This window comes from Leptonychotes weddellii, chromosome 5 (assembly GCF_054177405.1).
Source record: "Leptonychotes weddellii isolate Sample4059 chromosome 5, ASM5417740v2, whole genome shotgun sequence".
Taxonomy (NCBI): Eukaryota; Metazoa; Chordata; class Mammalia; order Carnivora; family Phocidae; genus Leptonychotes; species Leptonychotes weddellii.
The window spans coordinates 115,614,946-115,622,531 of record NC_138373.1 but is presented as its reverse complement, the minus strand read 5'-3'; the positions used below and the strand labels follow the sequence as shown (position 1 = coordinate 115,622,531).

Below are 7,586 nucleotides of genomic sequence, written 5' to 3'. Positions count from 1 at the left end.
TTTTAAAAACAAAAACAAAAAATAAATAAATAAAATAAAATAAAAAGAAAAAAAAAAAACAAAAACAAATATTCCAGGGTTGGTTTGCTCATCAGGTATTTCCTGAGAGCCCACTGTTTTCCAGACCCTGTGGCACTAGTTCCAGGCACTATGGCACCCTCCACATATCTGGGCCATACACTGCCACTCAGGCCCCTTAGTGACACTGCATGGGCCAAGAATTTTGGAAAGGTCTTTACAAAACCAGTTCCTTTAATTTTAACTTACCACTCATTGAGCAGAGATTCAAAACCAGTCCAGTAGCAAAGGCAGAAGAGAAAAGCATTCTACTCAACTGGTCTTATCCCTTTCTTCTCTATCAGGAGCTCTTCTAAGCTGAGTAATAAGGAAAAACAAACATTTTTCTTACTCTTTCCCTAGAAATTGCAAGTCAATATGCATTCACTCATGCTGTCAGAGAAGTCATAAACCCACCAGTTTCATGAATAGCTGAGCTCTCAAGCCTCTTGTTTTAGCTATGACATTCTGCTATGATATTCTGTTAACATACTTAAATATATTTCTTAGGTTCCCCACTAAATTATCAATAGCTTAAGAACTTGTCGACTTTATACTCTTTCCCCACACATTACCTAAAATAGTGTCTTACATATCATTATTTAATTGCATTGATAATGACCTTTCATGTGTAGTCCTAGTAAATCCCAAGGGATAGGACAGTCACATTCACAAAGTCACATTCAAAGAAAACACAAGTCAGGCTGCATAACTCACAAAAAATTTATATCTTCACTATTGGTAAAATATTAGAATTTTGTATCATGCATTCACTGCCCAGAAATTTCCCAGGAGTCTTATCTTCCTTCTCATCACAGTTACACGACCACAACAATTACAAAAACCGAACAAACAAACAAAACCTCTTCTACTCTCTTCATGTATTTCTTTTCCCATCTATCCCTTGGGTGCCACACTCCCAACTTGTGATACTCTGCAACTATTTCTCCAGTCTTTCACTGTGGATATATAGTTGAAGTATAATTCAAATTCAAATTTCTCACTTTTGTCACTTTTTAAATGAGAATCATCAACCTGGTGCGGGAGGGAAAGGATAGTGCAAGTGCTGACTTGGAAATAAGTCTATGCTAATGATATAGTAGTAATTTTTCCATGTTAAACATATAGCTTCCTTGTTTTTACCTGTTTATTATTTTTAAAACTTAAAAGCAAAGTTGGTACTGAAAAATCTATTTTTAGATGTTGTCAGCAGTTTTGCCTAAAGAAGAAAAGTTCTGACACAAAATATGAGTAGCCCGAAAATATTTTTCTGCAGTATTCTGACAAGTTATTTTTGTGATATTTTTGCCTTATTAAGCTCTTGTGAATTCAAGCAGCATCGAATTATCAGAGGGAAACTAAGAACAGATTTCAAACACTACATTCAGCTAGTGTTTAGAAAACCAAAATGAAATGAGGAGCATTCCATCTGGATACCTTTTTGCATACCCCTTCACATCATCCATTCATTTGCTATGATCATCTATTACTGTGTAAAATACCACTGCAAAATTTATTGGTTTAAAATAGCAACCATTTTATTACCTCTCATGATTTTGTGGGTTGACTGGGCTCTGCTTGGCAGTTCTTTTGCGCCAGGTGATTTAGGTTGTGGCTACTGTCATCTGGGGCCTCAACTGGTCTGCAGTGTCCAAGCCTGCTCACACGCACGTCTGATGCCTCAACTGGCCTGCCTCAAAGACTGATGTTTTCCATCTATCTTTTCTCTGAGTTGGGATTCTCAGGTAGCTGGGCCTCTCTCTCTCTGCTTCGTCTCAGGGTCTCTCATACTCTCCATGTGGCTTCTGCAGCAGAACTTCCATGAAGACTCAGAGCTCCCAAAAGCACAAAAGTAGAAACTTCCAGGGCTTCTTCAGACTTAGGCATGGAACTTCCACATTCTATTGATTAAAGCAGTCAATAAACAGGGCCAGCCCAGACTTAACATGGGAGGGAGTGAAAACTAGAAGACGTGATTCATCAGGAACCATCTTTGGAGCCTAGCTACTTCCAACATGCAAATTTGCTGGAAATTTTAATGTCTCTTTTAACAGCTAGCATTTTCTTCTGTCTCTATCACCAGTTTAACCTGATCTTTCTTCCAGTTGAAAATTTCCCCAAAGTATCCAGCAGTATTGCTTTGGAGTTATTGCACACATTTTTTTTTCCTGAAATAATTAAAACTTTGTATACTTTTCTATAGAAACACTAATATTCAATATCTTAGACGATTTAGAGGTCTGAAATTAAAGCTTACTAACTAATAATCACTAAGAGTGACGGCCCTGATGAAATAGGATTCTACACTTTTTCTGTGTCAAGGGAAGTGGGTTTTCCCCCCCAGTTTTATTGAGAAATCATTGACATACATCACTGTATAAATTTAAGGGGTACAGTATGATGGTTTGATTTATGTATATTATGAGATGATTACCACAATCAATTCAGCTAACATCCATCTTCTCATATAGATACAACTGTAAAAAAGAAAGAAAGAAGAAAAGAGGAAAGGAAAAACATCTTGTTACAAGAACTCATAGGATTGATTCTGTTAACAACTTTCCTGTGTAATCACACGGCAGGGTTAGCTATATGACCACACTGTACATGACATCCCAATACTCTTTTATCTTACAACTGGAAGTTTGTACTTTTTGACCACCTTCCTCCAGTTCCGCACTCCCCACTTCACAAACTACACACTTAAACCTAAAGCGTAAAGTGGTTTCCCAAAGAATATTTCATAACATTTTGGTGCTGTGGGTTATCAATGTTATTGTGTGGGCAAGGAGTTTGGAGGAAATGCTTTGGCTCAATAAAGTCAAGGAGATTTTTTTTTTAAGCCAAAATTTGTTAGACCCTTAATATGCAAAGTGGGATTGAATGTGTTTTGTTTCCTTAACGTATTTGAACATGGAACTTTTTGACTTAAAACCACCCCAGGGACTAAAGTTCCACCAAACACTCTCTGGGAAAATGATTTTTAAAGAATCATGTACTCTGAAGATCATATATATGACTACCCAGTGCATTTATGTTCCATGATTTGGAAAAATATTTATGAGTGTAAATAGATCCCTGAAGCATGGTTGTTACAATAATTATGATCATAGTCAGTGACATTTATTGAGCATTTACTATGTACTGGATATTGTGCTAAGTACTTTGTATGTATCTATTTGCTAATGCTCTGAGTGGTTCGCACATATTATCCCATTTAATCCTACTAATAACTACACGAGATAAATATTATCATGATCTCCATTTTACAGATGAGGAAACTGAGTCAGGGAGGTACACAGTTCGGAGGTACAACTCTGACTTGAACCTGTTTGTATGCCTCCATAGTCTGGGCACTTCACTCCTGTTCTAGCCTGTCTTCTCTTTTGCATATCAAGTCAAGTTTTCAGTTTCGAACGTTAATGGTTCATTTTAGTCTGAGATTCCACAACTCTAGAGAAAACTAATACTTATCAAGCACCTACAACATACCAGTCTTTGTGCTTTTATATATATTTATTAGGTGATTTATCCTTACAATAACCATAGGAAAAAGTATTGAACATTTTGTGAGAAATGAGAAAAAAAACCTCTTTTGCTTTGATAGTAAATGTTTTGCGAACGTAGGATGAGCATCTCATAAACCACTTCAGATGATTTCTCAGGAACCCACTCAATTCTGAAGTACAAACTATCAACCTTCATCTTCCTCTAAAGAGTTGTTTCCCTGAAACACCCAGAGCATTCAAACCGATTTTAGCTTGAATAAACCCTTCCTCCAACCTATTGAATTATCTACTTGAGTCCTAGGGAAAATTATATAGAATAATATGTTTGGAATCCACACTTGTTAAATTCTATATCCAAGTGATAATGTATCTCTTTCTTCAATAAATGTAAATATAAATTATATATAGATGTGGAAATTAATAGTACAGCTTGAAACTCTACTTTTTCACACAGTGTCATTTCAATATAGCAAAATGGCAAAAATACCCATAGAAACATACTTTTGAAGTCATTTCAAGATGGCAGCCTGAGCACAGATTTACAACCCAGGCCTCTGAGAGTCCGCTGAAATAGAAATACAGACACACTAAAAAGGATAAAGCGTAACAGCAAAGTACTTTAGATGGGGATGTGGAGACCGGTGGTCATTAGTGAATGAGAAACCTAAACAAATGTCTGGCTGACACGAAGCAGATGGAAGCCTCTAAGGATATGAGACGGCACAGAGTTCCCTACACAAGCAGTGGCAGTGAGGTGAGGCAGGAGCTCTTCCACCAGCAGCAAAGTTGGGATAAGCTCAAGCTTGGAGATGGTAGGGATGAGGCAAATAGGGAGCTGATAACATGTTCTTTGGGTCTGTGGAAGCTAATATCTATAGAGGAAAAACTGTCTTACCTACCCCTCAATCTCCACCTCTACTCCCAGAGAGGGCAATCATCCCAGAAATAGAACCTAGAGATTTAAACAAATGGACTGTGAAGGAAGGTCACCTCGGTTCAAAGTCTGCTTCTGCCCCTGACTGACTGGGTGACTTGAGGCAGGTTATTTAAGCTCTCTGTGCCTCCATTTCCTTGTGTATGAACCGGGGACAGTTAGAGTACCTAACTTAAAGGAGTGTTGTAAGTAGTAAAGGAATTTCTGTGTGTGATGTTCTTAAGACAGTGCTGGCGTGTGATCAATTAGCCATCATCTTTATCATCATCATCATCATCATTACCACAGAACAAATCTCTTGAATAAACCAGGAGAACATCTGTGGCTTAGGGTTTGGGAATTGGAATCCTAAAGTAAAGCCCTCCTTAATCTGGAATTTGGCGGACTAGGACTGGCTGCTGGCTCCTTAGCCACTTATCCCAAAATAGAGCTGTCAGTGCATCCTTCCACCCCAGCTTCACAGGGCTTTGAGTCCGACTTCCCACTAAAGGAGAGGGAAAGTATAGCAGGAAACAGACCTACTAATATAATAAAGAATAAAGCAAACCTACTCCAACAACCCAGTCCTTTGTTTGTTTGTTTTTTAAAAATTTTATTTATTTATTTGAGAGCGAGAATGACAGAGAGAGAGAGAGAGCATGAGAGGGGGGAGGGTCAGAGGGCGAAGCAGGCTCCCCGCCGAGCAGGGAGCCCGATGCGGGACTCGATCCCGGGACTCCAGGATCATGACCTGAGCCGAAGGCAGTCGCTTAACCGACTGAGCCACCCAGGCGCCCCCAGTCCTTTGTTTTAAATATAAGTAGAAAAACCAAGGATCACTAGGCAGAATATACCAGCATCTTTATTTTTATTTATTTATTCATTCACTCATTCATCCATTCATTTTTTAAATTCATTTGTTTGTCCATTTATTTATTTATAGGAGTCAAAATAATTTATTTTATTTTTATTTTTTCCAGCTCTATTGACATATAACTGACATATGACATCATGTAAGTTTAAGATGTACAACATGGTGACTTGGTATGCATATATATTATGAAATCATTATCACAATAAGGTTAATTAACACATTCATCACCTCACGTAGGTACAAATAGCAGAAACTTATCCCAGAGGAATTAGAAATAATTCAGGGAGCAGAAGAGAAGTTAAAAACAACAATAACACCCCCATTAGAGTTCTCAGAGAGACTTGAGACAATTTTGCACCTACTATATATATGCACTATATATGCACATATATATATAGTGCATATATATAGTATGTGTGTGTGTATATATATACATATATATATATATATATGCCATTAAAAAAAGAAACCAGAGCAACAATTAAAAAAAGAGCTCTTTGGTATTAAAAACATAATTTCTAAAAAAAAACAAAAACAAAACAAAACAGGGGCGCCTGAGTGGCTCAGATGGTTAAGCGTCTGCCTTCGGCTCAGGTCATGATCTCAGGGTTCTGGGATCGAGCCCCGCATTCGGCTCCCTGCTCAGCGGGGAGCCTGCTTCTCCTCTCCCTCTGCCTGTCACTCTGCCTACTTGTGCTCTCTCTATCAAATACATAAATAAAATCTTTAAAAAATAAATAAACAAAAACAAAAAACATAATTTCTGAAAATTAAAATAATTTCAAAAGAAAAGTGCTAAAGTAAAATCAAGATTTCCCAGGATCTAAAGCATCATGACAACAAGATGGAAGACTAAAAGAGAAACAAACAAAAGCCTTAGAGCGCTAATTCATGAGGGTTCCACATAAAACTAATGGATTCTAGAAAAAAAGAAGTCAAAATGGATGGTACATGTGTTACCAAGGATTATTATATTGGACAATGTGTTCCATGGCTGAGGAAGGACTTAATGATTCAGATTGAAATGATGCATGAATGCCAAACAGGGGGAATGAAGTCCACACTGCTCCCATCATTAGGGAATTTCAGGAGACTAAGGCCTAAGAGAAGATCCTAAAATAAAAACCCATTGAGAATAATTATGTTAACAACAAAGTAGTAATGAGAGTCACATCGGAATCAGCAACACTGGATGCTAAAAGACAATGTCACCAGGTACCATCCATTTACTTTCTCTCTAATAGGTAGGGATGCTGATTGTATGGCCTTTGTTTCCCAGCCTCATCAGCCTGGACACAAAAATAAGATCATAATGGTAATGATACAATTATAATTTTCTTCTAGTTTGGCCCCCTTAAGTAAGGACCCTCGCTAGCCTTCAAATCCCTCTTAACTATGTTAGGATTTTTTCAGCGTGACCTGCCAATCAGTCCTGTTGGCTCCAAGAGGCAGCCATGCATTCCGCCTGTCCTGCACATGCCCCTTTGGGGAGGTGTCCCATTCCTGACAACACCAGTGTCTGCCCAGGGTCTGCCATTGATCATTGTCTAAGTGAGGCGGGCTATCATGGCACTTTGCTGCACAGGCCATATCAACTGTCTTCCTGGACTTGAATCCCAGGCCCATCACATACTAAAAGTGTAACCTTGACCTCTCTAGGCCTCCAATTTAACATCTGTAAATTGGGAATAATAATAGTATTTATCCCACAGTGCTTTGAATGATGCAGTGAGACAATCCCATTTTAGAACTTAGCACAGTGCCTAACACATAGTGAGCATTTGATAAAGTCCGAGTATATAGCAAAAACAAAAGCGATCTCACACGTCATGCCACTGATGCCTGCCAGTGTACATACCCCAAATGCCGGCTGCCTGCGCATGGCACCATCTCCCCGTCTGAACAGAAGCTGCTGTTGCCTTGGGTAACATTTCACTCAGGGGAGCAGTCAACATAATTCCCTTGATTTATGACTTCACTCACTTTCTACTTTAAGCACCCATTCTGAGGGGCAGTAGAAATTCAGTGAATTCAGAGCCCCTCTCTTACCACCCAGGTGGCATGTACGTTTCCAGGGGATTACAGCTCCTCTGTGTTGTCTGGGGGAGGGAGGAGGCAGCTCCTAGTCCTTGGTTCCTCCCCTGTGATGTACTTTGGCTCCTCGGGGGTCCTCCTGGACATCAGTGAAGTTAGCTGCTTTGTGTCCCCTGAGTCTGATCCTAAAGGCCTTTTA

At 38.9% G+C, this 7,586-nt stretch overlaps 1 long non-coding RNA gene across 1 annotated transcript in view; it reads right to left on the bottom strand.

Moving 5' to 3' along the window:
* Positions 1–1,989, bottom strand: part of LOC145721436 (uncharacterized) — a 3,216-nt gene extending 1,227 nt beyond the window's left edge. The window contains exons 1-2 of the long non-coding RNA XR_014145111.1: positions 1,603–1,989; positions 268–375 (exon numbers count right to left, since the gene is read on the bottom strand). This is a non-coding gene — a long non-coding RNA (uncharacterized LOC145721436). The remainder of the gene's footprint in view (positions 1–267; positions 376–1,602) is intronic.
* Between the last annotated feature and the right edge of the window lie 5,597 nt (positions 1,990–7,586).